Raw genomic sequence first — 15,171 nt, forward strand, 5'->3', positions numbered from 1 at the left:
CGGTCATGAACTTTGAACTGATCCACATCTTCCCCTACTTTTGGGGATCCCTCCAGGCATTCACATCTACACAAAAAAATCAGTTCACAGTGATCTCAGCTCAAAACCTAACTCCATGTAACATACAAACACACAGCATAGTTTTAAAACTGGTTTTCATCACCGCTGACTATGGCAGTTTCTATTCTAGGGCCCCTGCCATCCTTCTTGCATAATTCCAGTTTCTGTTCATACTCAAGCCCACATTTATTCCCGAAAGACAGGTGCAATGGATCTTTGTTCCATTTTCTGGCCGCAGATGGAATTCTCCCTCATTTCTCTCCTGATCAGAGTGAGCCAGAGCTGAGCAGGAACATGGTCCCAGAAGTCGAGTAGAAAATTAGAGAGCAAGGATCAGCTAGGCAGGGCGCTGGGAACTCCAATCTGTCCCGCCTAGCCCCTCTCTGGATATCTGTCCTGGAATTAGGATGCTCTGTTGGACAGAGATGGGATCCATGACTGGCCTAGCCACTGCCTCCAAGCTGGGGAAAAAAAAAGAGAGAGAGAGAGAGAGAGCTTATTAAATGTTCTGCAAAATTCTTCCCACTCCCTGTGTTTGAGGACAAACGCTGTGCCTGCTTGTTAAGAAGGAATGCTCAAAATTCTCCAAGCCAGGCTTCAGCACTATGTGAACCATGAATTTCCTGATGTTCAAGCTGGTTTTAGAAAAGGCAGAGGAACAGAGATCAAATTGCCAACATCCGCTGGATCATGGAAAAAGCAAGAGTGTTCCAAAAAAACATCTATTTCTGCTTTATGGACTATGCCAAAGCCTTTGACTGTGTGGATCACAATAAACTGTGGAAAATTCTGAAAGAGATGGGAATACCAGACCACCTGATCTGCGTCTTGAGAAATTTGTATGCAGGTCAGGAAGCAACAGTTAGAACTGGACATGGAACAACAGACTGGTTCCAAATAAGAAAAGGAGTCCGTCAAGGCTGTATATTGTCACCCTGCTTATTTAACGTATATGCAGAGTACATCATGAGAAACGCTGGACTGGAAGAAGCACAAGCTGGAATCAAGATTGCCGGGAGAAATATCAATAACCTCAAATATGCAGATGACACCACCCTTATGGCAGAAAGTGAAGAGGAACTCAAAAGCCTCTTGATGAAAGTGGAAGTGGAGAGTGAAAAAGTTGTCTTAAAGCTCAACATTCAGAAAACGAAGATCATGGCATTTGGTCTCATCACTTCATGGGAAATAGATGGGGAAACAGTGGAAACAGTGTCAGACTTTATTTTGGGGGGCTCCAAACTGACTGCAGATGGTGACTGCAGCCACAAAATTAAAAGACGCTTACACCTTGGAAGGAAAGTTATGACCAACCTAGATAGCATATTCAAAAGCAGAGACATTACTTTGCCAACAAAGGTCCATCTAGTCAAGGCTATGGTTTTTCCTGTGGTCACGTATGGATGTGAGAGTTGGACTGTGAAGAAGGCTGAGCACCAAAGAATTGATGCTTTTGAACTGTGGTGTTGTAGAAGACTCTTGAGAGTCCCCTGGACTGCAAGGAGATCCAACGAGTCCATTCTGAAGGAGATCAGCCCTGGGATTTCTTTGGAAGGAATGACGCTAAAGCTGAAACTCCAGTACTTTGGCCACCTCATGCGAAGAGTTGACTCATTGGAAAAGACTCTGATGCTGGGAGGGATTGGGGGCAGGAGGAGAAGGGGACGACAGAGGATGAGATGGCTGGATGGCATCACTGACTCGATGGAAGTGAGTCTGAGTGAACTCCGGGAGTTGGTGAGGGACAGGGAGGCCTGGCGTGCTGCAATTCATGGGGTCTCAAAAAGTCGGACACGACTGAGCGACTGAACTGAACTGGTGGATGCAGAGGATGAGATTGTGAGACAGCATCATCAACTCAATGGCCATGAGTCTGAGCAAACTCCGGGAGACAGGGGAGGACAGGGAAGGCCGGCGTGCTGAAGTCCTGGGGGTCTCAAAGAGTCGGATGCAAGTCAGCGACTGAACGACAACAGCACTATTGGAGCGGAGGGTCTCAAAGTGTGGTCGTGGGACCCCTAGGGAATCTGCAAGGACCTTTCAGGGGGTCCATGAGATTGACACCATTTTCATAATACTGCTCAAACATTATCTGTCTTTTTCACTCTCATTCTCTCACGAGTGTTCAGTGGAATTTTTCAGAGGCAACATGACATGAGATATTGCAGCTGAACAAATGCAGAAGCAGGTATGAAAAACCAGTTTCTGTTGAGTCAGACAGGAAAGAGATTTCCTAAAAGATAAAGACAATGCCGCTCTTCTCAATTTGTTTTTGTTTTGGAAAATATAGCTATACATATGTTATTTGGGTGAACACGTCACATATGTTTGCTAGTGCTATTTTTAAACAAGTTCATAAGTAAATACTTCTAATTGCTCGGTTGACATTCTTCCAGGGTACACATAGACAGATTGAACCCACAGAAACAAAAGCTCTTTGGGGTCCTTGATGAGTTTTTTAATAATGTAAGACATCTTGAGACCAAGCAATTCCAGAACCACCGAGTTGGAAACACACACCGCTGAGTTGGTACAACACAAGGTGCCCTAGGGCCCTGAGGTAAGAAAAAGGTGACTGTGGGTGTTTCTCCTGCAGGTTATAATTGAATCACAGGAATGAAGTTCACTGCTTCTTTGTCCCCACTCCATAGTCTTTCTGCTCCTCTTTCTTCAATCTCTCCCTCCAGTGGTTACCAGGGAAACCGCAACAGCAGATCCTCAAAGCAAAATTCATTTCACTGCCTTGTGTCTGGATCTCAGTGGCCAGTGGCATGCCTTTCAGGACATGTAGATCCAAGGAACTGTCAACTCCACCTGCTTCCGTGTCTTTAAAATGATATCTGATCCTCACCCCCTTCTCCCATTCCTCCATCAACCTGGACAACTCTTTTCGTTTTGCACGTTTTCATGTCTGTCTTTTTCTTTTCATGTGTTCTTGCAAAATGTGCATTGCTGTTTGGGGGCATTTATCTATGTTTGCACAATTCCTTGTATGGTATCTATCTCCATTCGTTTCTCACTTCTTTAAACTTTTAATTTTATTTTGGAGTATAGTTGATTAACAATGTGACAGTTTCAGGTATACAGCAAAGTGATTCATATATATTCTTTTTCAAATTCTTTCCCCATTTAGGTTGTTACATAATATTGAGCAGAGCTCCCTGTGTTATGCAGTAGTGCTTATCTATTTTATTTTATTTTTGCCATGCTGCATGGCAAGTGGAATCTTAGTTCCCAGACCAGGACTTGAACCTGTGCCCCCTGCAATGGAAACTCTGGGTCTTAACCATTGGGCTGCCAGGGAAGTCCCAGTTATCCATTTTAAATATAGAGTGTCTACAGGTCAATCCCAAACTCCCTAATGTTACCCACTTTCTTAGAACTGGTGGTAAAGTGTCTTAGAGCAATACCAGTTGTATATCTTGTCTGTAATTCTACCCGCTGAGCAGGGTTGCAAGATGGTCATTCATCACATTTTACCTTTTTCCTGTTCACTCCTCCAAGAAAAGACACTGATGACAGTTTTAAAGCAAGACGACAAGTTCTTTGATCCTCATCTAGGAGTGGGGTCTGTCCACATTCCCTTTTCTTGAATCTGACCCTGGACAAGCTTGTGACCGCCTCAACAGGTATGGCAGAAGTGATGCTGTGTCTTCCAAGATCAGTTATAAGGCTTTTGCCCAGTTCTCTTAGAGTATTTGCCCTCGAGACCTCCTTCCCAAGACATTCCCGCTTGAAACATAATTGCCATGCTGTGAGGAAGCCCAGCCCACATAGAGACCAGTGTATGTGTTCAAGTCAACACCTCCAGCTAAGTGCAGTCTTCAGATCACCCAAGATGGGGCACCAAACATGACTGAAGAAGCTTCCAGCTGATTCCAGACCTTAGTCATTAGAGTCACCCCAGCTAAGGCACCAGACATTGCGAAATTGAAAAAAAATCCACCCCCACTGTGCTTTTTCATTATGCTGACCTACAGACTCCATGAACATAATTAAACATTCTGTGTTTTATGTCACTGAGTTCAGGGTGGTTTGTGTATATATGTGTGTTAATGGCTCAGTTGCATCCAACTCTTTGAAACCCCACGGACTGTAGCCTGCCAGGCTCCTCTGTCCATGGGATTCTCCAGGCAAGTGGGTTGCCATTCCCTTTTCCAGGGAATCTTCCTGACCCAGGAATCAAACCTGGTCTCCTTCATTGCAGGCAGATTCTTTACCACCTGAACCACCAGGGAAACTCTGGGGTGGTTTGTTATGCAGCAAAAAATAGCCAGCACACACCTGTCCCATCCTTAATACTTTGGGCTGGTAACTAACTTCTCCATGCCTCCGTTCATGTCCCTGAAAATGGGGATCACGTTCTTTTACCATTGTCAGGAAGATAGGAGAGGTTGTGGCATGCTGGTGCCCAGCAACAGCCCTGCAGCCCTCAGCAAGTCCTATTGAGGTTATGAATCAGCAGCTAGTGGCTTCCAGATCACCCACACCTGACCATGATCACAATGGGGGCAGCTTATGCAGAGACAACTGCAAGTCCCAATACCGAGTCCCCATCCCAGCACCTCGGGTCCTTAACATTCTGCACCAGTTCATCTTTGGCCGCTTCCCCGGCCCTCACTCCTCCACGTCCAGTGTTCCCCTCCCCTCTCCCTCCAGAGTTTGGGGAGACAGCAAGGAACGGTTCCAGCCAGAGATTCTGGAGTCACACGGACCTGACTTTAGTCAAGCCAGACCGCCTGGGTTCATATTCCAGCTCTGGGTGACTCTGAGCAAGTCATCTACCTTCTCTGAATCTGTTTTCCCATCTGTAAAATGGGTACAATAAAAGCGCCTACACTTGCATTTAAATAATCAGCGCGCATGTATTGAGATCTATAAATAAGTTACCGTTCTTACTGTTAGTGCTGAACTCCAGCCCCCTACATTGGAGCTGAGTCTGAGCAAGTTATTTCGCTCATGCTCTTGAGCTCTCGGAGAAGGCAATGGCACCCCACTCCAGTACTCCTGCCTGGAAAATCCCATGGATGGAGGAGCCTGGTGGGCTGCAGTCCATGGGGTCGCTAAGAGTCGGACACGACTGAGCGACTTCACTTTCACTTCTCACTTTCATGCATTGGAGGAGGAAATGGCAGCCTACTCCAGTATTCTTGCCTGGAGAATCCCAGGGACGGGGGAGCCTGGTGGGCTTCCGTCTATGGGGTCGCACAGAGTCGGACACGACTGAAGCGACTTAGCAGCAGCAGCAGCAGCTTGAGCTCTGGGGAGGCGCCTTCGCAGGTGCGTCAAGTAGCAACCCTGGAGCGCCACCTGGTGGTCAATGCTGGAGCCACAATCTGCAGACACTCCAACCGGCTCACGTAGCACCGTCAGACCTTCAACTACTGCTCAGAGCCTCCACTATTCCCTCCCCACGATTCTGCGACATGGAACATCCCTGAGAGGCAGGGAGAGTGTTGAGGTAGGGGGTTCCAGGCCGGACACTTGCGACTTCAGGTTCGGACATTAGATCTATCTCCCCGGCCCTCCCCTAAGACTGAAGGGGCTGGTGTTGGAGGTTTGCTGGATTCGAGGTGTGGCACCAGGCTCATGTCAGCCCGTGCCACAATCGCACGATCACACACTCACAAAACGCTTACACACTGGCTCACACGCACTCACACTTGCGTTCACACAAACTAACATTGACACACACTTGGACTGAACCTGCATACATACACACACATACGCGCGCTCACACACACACAATGTGCACACACCCCAAGACTCGCCCCACCTACACCCACGGAGAGACCCACCCAGTCCTCACAAGTGAAACACACAGATAAACTACATACGCCTCAGCCCCGAAGAGAAACACCCACATCCGCAACTACAAGCACGTGAACAAAATCAAATCCATAAGGAGACCTCCAAGCAGGGTCCCCTGACTCAGCGACCGACGCCCCTTGCGCACTTTCACACCCATCCCCCACCCCGTAGGAGTCCGGAGGGTCGCGCCTGCCCATGTTCGCACAGAGCCCTCCCCGAGGGACCCGCTAGGTTATCCTTCGGGCTCACCAGGTTCAACCCGGACCTGCCCTGGGGCGCAGGGAGCTCGGACCCCGTGGGCTGAAGGGGTGCCACAGCCAACCGGAGCTGGAGATCGGTCAGGTCCGTAGGCGTGTGTCAGGGAGCCCCACTCAGCACCCCCCGGGCCCACCCCGCGCGCCCTGAGACTCCCAGCCTGGGGACGACTCCAAGGTGAGGGAAGGACGCCTGCCTTAAACCAGGACCCAGCTGGGTCTCCAGCTAAGGTCCTGGGGGAATGTATGTGAAAGGAAGGAAAGACGACAGGGAGATCGGAAGCAGGGAGGGAGAGAGGGAAGAAAGATCTTTAAATTAGAAACCTTTGGTCCGGCTTTCTTCTGTGAGCCATGTCTCCCTGTGCCCACCAGAGGGCGCCCTGACGCAGCAAATCCCTAAAGCATCTTCTCATCTCTCCATACAAAAAGGGATTTAGGACAGTACTGAGGAGAAGGAAGAGGATTAATACCAATATCCGTAACTTAAAGCCCTACTGCACCCCAGGACGTGTGCGAAATCCTCCACGTGCCTAACTCAACACAGTAGCTCAAAGTATCCCACAAAGGAAGAAAGTGCGGCTCAGAGATGTTTAACTCTCCCAGCAACACAGAGCGCCTAAACTGCAGAGAAACTTCCAGCTCTGTTCCTGGTGACCCAACTGCCCTCTGCTCCTTGGTCACATCCCTGGCATAATCAGCTCACAATTCCCCGTGGGCCTGGCCTTGCAACTTTCCCCACTCAGTCACACCCCTCTCCCATCAGCTCTTCGGGTCTCCTGTTCTCCATCCTGCCACCGAGGTTTTTGTACACTAACCCTTTCAAAAGTTGCTGCTGCCAAGTCACTTCAGTCGTGTCCGACTCTGTGTGACCCCATAGACGGCAGCCCACCAGGCTCCCCCGTCCCTGGGATTCTCCAGGCAAGAACACTGGAGTGGGTTGCCATTTCTTCTCCAATGCATGAAAGTGAAAAGTGAAAGTGAAGTCGCTCAGTCGTGTCCAACCCTCAGCGACCCCATGGACTGCAGCCTACCAGGCTCCTCCGTCCATGGGATTTTCCAGGCAGGAGTACTGGAGTGGGGTGCCATTGCCTTCTCCGCTTTCCAAAGCACTGTCTCCCTTTCCCTACTTCACAGAGGGTCACCTTCTCCCTTCAGACTCTGGTCAATGTCACCCGTTTCGGGAAGTGGGTCCTGATCCAGAATCAGCTCCAGCAATTTCGACCCTCCTCCCCTGAGGATCCAGCCTTTTTGTTTCTAGCACTCACTTCCGTACGTGATCACGGAGGCTGTGAGCTCCAGGAGCCAGAGCCCATCTCAATCATCACTGTTCCCAGTGACGTGCACGGGTGGGTCCCAGAACAGACACCAGAGGAACACTGAATGAATGAATGAAGTCTCCAGGTGGGAATGACTTCAGTGAGCACCTAAATGGGTGAATGCTCTTCTCCCCATCAGGACTCCAGAGATTCTCCAACAAACACCCACAACCAAGGAAAAGATCCCGTACTCCCCTTCAGGCCCTCCCCAATCCAGGTACAGTGAGTCTCACTACTGCCCCTCATCCCATTGGGACAGAATCTCCTGCTTTCCAGCCCCGTGTCCACACACATTGCCCTAAAACCTCCAACCCCCATCTCCTAAGTGATTCATGTCCCCTTCTCTTTGTGGCATCTGCTCCCTCACCTGGAGTGATCCAGGTGGTTCCTGTGGGGATCACTAACCTTCACTCACTGAAGCCTGGCCAATCAAAGCTCCCAGTCCCTCTCCAGTCACTGTGATTGGTGCAGAGGCAGGCACGTGACCCAGCCGATCCAATGGGAGCTGGCCATGAGTCTTTGGCTGAATAAACGGAAGTAGAGGCCTTGGAACCATCCAGACCTGAAGCTAATTCAGCGTGGACTTTATAGTGACATGAGCCACTGAAGTCCCTTCTCAGCATAACCCAGGACACATTTGGTTTCTGTACTTGAAACCCAGTGTTTTGTCTAATCAGTTTTCCTAAAGCATTCTCCAAGTGTTCCAAGAGGAAAGGACGTAGGGGCCTCTCAGGGCCCTGCCAGACATTACCTCCGCTCCAAGGGCTGGGGCAGGACTTGAGGGGACTAGCAAAGGGTCTTCCTGATTTCTCAGGCCCGGCACTCTCACTTGCCGAGGTTCCTGAGGCTTCTTGCCCCTCATTCCTGGGGACCCAGGTCTCATGCGAACACGGCGGCAGGAAAGGCGGTCTTGCTGCCCCCGGAGCAGACCCAATGTCAGGAAAGTTCTCTGTCTGGGCTTGCAGGTCAGACCGCGCTTGTGCACACCCACAGTTCGGCCACCAGCTGGGCTGGGGAGAAAGAAATCGCTGATTTTTTTTGTTTAACTTTACAATATTGTATTGGTTTTGCCATATATCAACATGAATCCGCCACAGGTATACATGTGTTCCCCATCCTGAACCCTCCTCCCTCCCCGTACCATCCCTCTGGGTCGTCCCAGTGCACCAGCCCCAAGCATCCAGTATCGTGCATCGAACCTGGACTGGCGACTCGTTTCATATATGATATTATACATGTTTCAAGATGGTAACAATAACCCTGTATACGAATTCGCTGATTTTATCTCTAATATTCTGCCCAGATGGAAGGAGAGGATGAATGTCGTTACCTGGGGCCCATCCTGGAGCCTGGGGCCTGGGTCACCACCACAGTGTGGGGAGGGGAGGAGGGACGGCAGGCCCTAGGGTTTGAAGGGGCAGGTCGGAGGTGTCATGGGGTGCAGTCTCCTTGACCATACTGGGGAGCCTTTGGGGTGTCAATAGGGCAGGTATTGAGATACCATTCAAGCGCCCTCCTGTGGGCCACTATCTTCCAATGATCTGGGCTGGCCTGAGCCCCCTCCCATGGGTGGGACTTGACCTCCAAGCCCCGCCCACACCTGCTCCACTCTACAGAGAAGGTCCCCCCCCAAGCCCAGAGGGCTGTAAAACCCGGACAGCACATGTACCTCTGCCCCAGGCCTGGGCTGCTGCTAGACCCTGACTCAGCCTCCGTCTCATCTGGCCACCTTCAGGGCCCTTCGTCCTGCCGGGACCCAGACTTCCCACTTGCATCCCCACCCCAGCATTGGCTTCAGTCCACACCCCGCCTCCTGGCCCTCACCATTAAACTCACTCCAGACCCAGATTATCCCGAGTGAGGACTGATCACCCCCACCCCATTAAGGCCAGGTTCCCCCAGACTCGGTCCCCGAGTGAGTGGAATGGAGTTCTCTGTGTGAGGCCCGTCCAGTGAACCAACAAAATGCATCTTCCCATTTTCACTGGGTTTCTTAAAACAAATGCTCAGACACTGGCAACAGCCTAAAAGCAGTTGCCATGGAACCGGAGGTAGCCAATGGGAGAGGGAGGGGTGCCAGCGCCCCGGGAGCCAGTCTGCTGCCAGCTCTGATGCTCTCCGAAGAAACTGGGGGATTGGGAGGGGCTGCGTGGGTCACACTTGGCTGGAGCAGGAGGGAGAGTTGTGGTTGGTCATCCAGGAGGCCCCAACTAGTGCAGGGGGCTCCCCAGAGGACCCGGAGCAGGCAGCTGTCAAAGCCATCCTGCAGCCGGTCTTTCTGCCCAGAACATGAGAGCTGCGAGGGACAAGAAGGCCAAGGGCACCCTGGTAGAGTTTGTGGAGGACATTAATCATGCCACCATTCCTAAGGAGATCCCAGACAAGGACAGCGTCTGGAGGATTCTGTACAAGGATCGCACAGAGGACATGAGAGTCCTGAGGCAGATCAAACGATAGCTGCTGGTTGCAAGGCCCCACAGGCTACAGCGGCCAGGGCCCCGGGGACACCCCTCCTAATTAGAAGACCCAGGTCCCCCTTTCTGGTGCAGCCAGCAAGGCTAGCACGGGTGGTAGGGGGAGGGTCACAGAAATAGAGCCAGAGGCCAAAAGAGGGGCCGAGGAGGGCAGCCACGTACCTCTGCAAAAAGTGATTCTAAGGACCCTTCTTCCATCAGAGCCTGGGCCTCAGGATGGCAGAGGTGGAAAAGGAGGACCTGAGCAGGGACAAATGACAAGGACAGTGTGCTGCACACGATACTCCAGACAGGCTGCAAGGAAGGCCTGCAGAGACGTGAATGAGGCAGAGAGTCCCATGGAGTTCTTGGCCATGTGACTCTTTTGGACAAAACCAAGAAGGAGGTGACAGAGAAAGAGCCCTTGGATTTGATAAGCTTGACCATCAGAGGAGCCAGAAGCGGCATCCTGACCTGGTGGCTCTTGTGCTTGAGAGGGACACACCTGATGAGACCCTCAAGGGCAGTGACTCTTCCGGAGGTGAGTCCTAGAAATGAGACAGCCAGGTCACCCAGAAGGATGTGGAGGACCCCAAGCTCTAGCCATCGTGGCCCATGGGATTTCATCAGATATCAAAACTCGTGGGGAGATGTTGAAAATGGTTTCTGTGGTGGAGTCGCTGGGCTGAGGAACAAGGAAGACAAGAGGCCCTGCTCCAGGTTTTGTCCGTCATGGCGGAGGACACCTTCGAATCGCATGAAGGTGGAAGAGGCAGCCTGTCAAGTGGTCACCGTGGTCCTGAGGAAGGCCTGAAACGGCGGGGAACCTGCTGGAATGAATGCATCTCCACCAAGACTGAGCCCCAGACCCCCTCCAAGGGCAAGAAGGCTCCCCGGGGCGCGCTGCGGAGCTGGGGGGATGAGGAGGAAGATTGGGGGGGGGGGGCGTTCCTGGAGCTCGTGGCGTTCCGGGCGACCTAAGACGTGGCTGAGGTGATGGAGGGGAAAAAAGGAAAAGGAGGTTGAAATTGTCCAAAGGCCACGTGGGGGAGGTCTTGGCGTTGCAGGAGGCCCGCGGGAACTGGTAGTCAAAGGAGGCGTCGGAAGGGTTTTAGGACACACGCTCCGAGGGGGCGTCGAAGGACACGGAGAGCGGAGTCCGAGTCCGAGGACCGGGCGTCCAGGAAACCCCTGGACCAAGCGGGCCCGCACGGCCTGCAGGGCCCTGGGTCGAGCAGGCGGCGTCAGCTCCAGCCCCGTCTGGGAACCCGCAAAACCCGAGAGGAGGGGAGCGGCGGCCGAGGCTGGAGGGGCGCCCTCCCGAGACCGAAAACCCAGGAGGAGACGGCGGGAAGCAAGAGCAGGAAGGGGCGTGCGGCAGTCGGGACGCAGGCCGGGGCCGGCCCAGGGCTCAGCTGCCCGCGGGCTCCAAGCCGGCGCGTGGGAAGACGACTGGTTGGGGCAGGAGGCTGCACCCCATGTGCCGCTAGGGCCGCCCCGAGGGGGCGAGGCTGCAGCTGCCGGTGGGGTCCCAGCTTGGCGCCCCCTCCGCCCTCCCCGCCGCGGTGGCAGCTCTGGCCGAACCATGCATTCCGGCTCAGTTGTGCGCGCCGCCCACCGCTCGCTCTCTGGTCCTTTCAGTCCCAGAAAGGTGGCGCGGGCGATCCTGATGCAAGAAGAATGTAACGTGTAATGAGCGCCCGCGGAGGCAGCAGCCCCAGGTGACGGGACGGTCTCAGGGCCCACCCAGCCGGCTTGGCTTTGGGTCTCCCAGCTTAGCACAGGGGTGAGTGTGTCCGTGGACACCGGGCACCGGGGGAGGCCAACAGGGCCAGGGCGTTCTTCCATATCTTCCTGGAGCCCTGGTTCGTTCCACACTCATGCTTCTGGCCAGCGTCCGCCACCCCAGTCTGATGGGGACTAGCCTGTGTGATGAAGGTTCCAGCCGGGCAAGGGGAGTGTCAGGGTGCAGCTGAGCCAGGAGGCTGAACCTCCTGCTGGGGGAGGAGAGGATTCCAGGCAGAGAAGCCTGAGAGGCAGGGGTTGTGCTCCTGGGGGAGGGGAGAAGAGGTGGGGGAGGGGAAGGGAGGGGTGGGGACCAGGGCACCAGGAGCAGGGGAGGAGGGGAAGGGGGAGAGGGAAAGACACTGCCCATCTGAAGTGCAGCTGGAACAAACGCACCAGCTTCTCAGCGCCAAGGCCTCCTGCTGGTGTCCACAGGCTGAATCTGTCACTCGACCTGCATAGTGTTTAACAGAAACCTTAATTATTTGCAAAGATTTTCAATTCAGAGCCGTTCACGGAAAATCCAGATTTCCAGGTTTTCTCAGTAGCAATGATGGGCATCGCCCTTCCCACAGGTCTGTGGGTCCCTGGCTGGCTGTCCACTCTGCACCCCCAGCACTGATTTGTAGCCCCTGACTTAAGGTGATAATTTAAGGGGATAGGTTTCCCCAGTTCAGCATCTGGGTGAATTAAATGCCAGAAGGGACCCTTAGCAGGGACTTGTGAGGGGCTGAGGCTGGTCTGGGCCGGTGTTGAAGCTGCCCCAAGGCCTGTCTTTAGGAGGGGAGGAAATGTTCCCAGGAGGGAGTGCAGCCTAGCCCTAGAGTCCACCCAGATAGCCCAGCCTGGCTCTGCAGAGCATCAGCACACACTGTCTCAAGTGCAGATGCTTTTGGGATGTGTTCTCATCCCTGTGGTGACGTGGGCACCAGCCCCCACTGTCCATCGCGAAGTTTTCCCTGAATCACCATCTCCATCTCTGCTCTTCCAGGTCCTCTTATCCTGGAGCCATCTGTGTATCTGTGACCAAGATCCCATCCCCAGGAGGTCAGGAGGCATCCCCTCACCCCCGCACATCTCCAGGGAGGCACAAAGGCCTGGGTGTGTCCCCACAGCCCGGCTGGACTGTCCAAGCCCCACCTTGGATGCCCAGGGACAGAAGCCAACTTGGGAGTTGCTGTCTGGGTCGTGCTGGGAGATGGGACCCCCTCTGCGCTGCAGGAACCTTCCTGGGATAGCAAGTTTGGGGATCAGGCTGTCCTCAGCTGAGCCCTTCAACTGCCACTGACTATGGGGGCGACCTTGGCCCTTACCTCCCTGAGCCTCAACATCCTCATCTGTAAAATTCAACCTCAGATGTTCTTGTGAAGTTTAGCTGTGATCGTCCAAGAAATGCATTTAATATAGCCCCAGGCGTGGAGTATTCCATGGACAGAGGAGACTGGCGGGCTACGGTCCATAGGGTTGCAAAGAGTCGGGCACGACTGAGCGACTGACACTTTGACTTTTTCACAGGCAGGAGGTGAACATAAGCCTTGGCTTTGCGGCTATTAGGAGCCAGAGAAATAGGAGGGGGACTGGGTGTGGAGCGCCCTCTGCTGGACGATGATGACACAACAGCAGGGCTGCCCAGACCAGAGACCACTCAACATCTCAGAACCTCTTCTGTAAAAATGATGGAATGGTGATGTCAACATCGTGAGGAGGTTATTTGAGAACTGATTGAGCTAATGCGTGTAAAATTACTAGATTAATGTGATGAGCTAAAGGTAAGTGCAAATTCCTTATCTAGTGGCCTCCCCATCTGGAGATGGAGTTTATTAAGAAGAAAGCGGTGGTGACATTTTAAGGCTGCCAGCTTCTGCTTACTGACTCTTGGAACACTTGCTCTTGGGAAAGTGTCTTGGAAAACCCAGCTGCTAAGTTTTGGGAAGCCTAAGCCACATGGAGAGGTCGTGGGCAGACGCTGCAGTTGACCATCCCAGCTGAAGCACTGAGAGTCTGTACACCCCTTATCTACACTATACCATTTGATGGAGGGTAAAGAACCCCACCCAGAACAGATCCCTTGTAGCAGAAGATTTAGATCTAATGGCTGAAAGAATCAAATACTGCCGCATGCTAAGTCGCTGCAGTCGTGTCCGACTCTTTGCAACCCCATGGACTGTAGCCTGCCAGGCTCCACTGTCCATGGGCTTCTCCAGGCAAGAATATTGGAGTGGGTTGCCATGCCCCCGTCCAGGGGATCTTCCTGACCCAGGGGGATTGAATCTGCGTCTCCTTCACTGGCAGGTGGGTTCTTTACTTCTAGTGCCACCTGGGAAACCCAATCAAATACTACATATTTGTGATTTGGGCTTACTATGCCCCAGGAAAGTGAAGAAATCCGAAGCCTTTGGGGAACAGTTCAGAGAAGGACTTCACAGGATAAATAGGAAGCATGTACAGACAATTCATAGAATAGTCGACAGAAAACTTGGGTGCGTATGCATGTGATAAATGACTCATCTTTTTGTGGAATTTTTTTAATCCAGGGTTGTTTTGTTTTGTTTTGTTTTTTGGACAGCACCACAGCACACAGCATGTGGGATCTTAGTTCTCCAACCAGGAATCAAACCCATGCCCCCTGCAGTGGAAGTGCAGAATCCTAACCACTGGATCGTTAGGGTATTCCTGGAAATTAAAAAAAAATAAGTCTCAAGTACTTAGATTCTGCATTGATTAGAACTAGGATTGAAACCATTGGCCCCAAGTTTCAAAGGTGCTGATGGGGGGACTTACCTGGTGGTCCAGTAGTTAAGAATCCACCTTCCAATGCAGGGGAGGTATGTTCGAGCATTGATGCAGAACCAAGATTCCACATGCCTTGAGGCGAGTAGGCCTACACCCTGTGTTAAGACCCAATGCAACTAAATAAATAAATTAAAATTAAGAAATTTTTAGAAGTGCTGTTGGATGTATTTGTTTGCTTGGGCTGCCAGAACAAAACACCACAGCCTCGGTGGCTGAAACAACAGAAATTAATTTTCTCATAGTTCTGAAGGCCGGAGTCTGAGATCAAGCTGTCAGCAGGGGTTGGTTTCTTCTGCGGCCTCTCTCCTTCCCTTGCAGGCGACTTCTCCTTGTGTCCCCTTGTGTCTGCCCTGGGTCTGTGCCCTAACTTCCTCTTCTTATACCACCAGTCCTATCGGATTAGGACCCGTTAATCCAATTTAAGCTCATTTTAACATAATCGCCTCTCTAAGCATCCTATCTCCAAATACAGTCACATTTTGAGGTGCTGGAGTTAGGATTTCAACATACGAATTTGGGGAATGACACAAGTCAGCACATAACAATCAGAAACTTTGGCCTGGAAAGACTGTTGTGGTTTTATTTTTTTGGGGGGAGGCATACCATGAGGCATAAAGGATCTTAGTTCCCCGACCAGGGATTGAACCCACACCCCCTGCATTGGAAGCACAGAGTCTTAACCACCGGACAACCAGGGAA

At 52.2% G+C, this 15,171-nt stretch overlaps 1 long non-coding RNA gene across 1 annotated transcript; it reads right to left on the bottom strand.

The window, feature by feature from the left end:
• Positions 1-14,186: 14,186 nt before the first annotated feature.
• On the bottom strand, positions 14,187-14,579 carry LOC147354099 (uncharacterized). Its single transcript, XR_015146216.1, has 2 exons — positions 14,461-14,579; positions 14,187-14,352 (listed from the first exon to the last, which is right to left on the bottom strand). It is a non-coding gene; the product is annotated as an uncharacterized LOC147354099 (long non-coding RNA).
• Positions 14,580-15,171: the final 592 nt, after the last annotated feature.

This window comes from Bos grunniens, chromosome 18 (genome assembly GCF_055505025.1).
Source record: "Bos grunniens cultivar Pamir isolate PY7600 chromosome 18, Bosgru_T2T1.0, whole genome shotgun sequence".
NCBI lineage: Eukaryota > Metazoa > Chordata > Mammalia > Artiodactyla > Bovidae > Bos > Bos grunniens.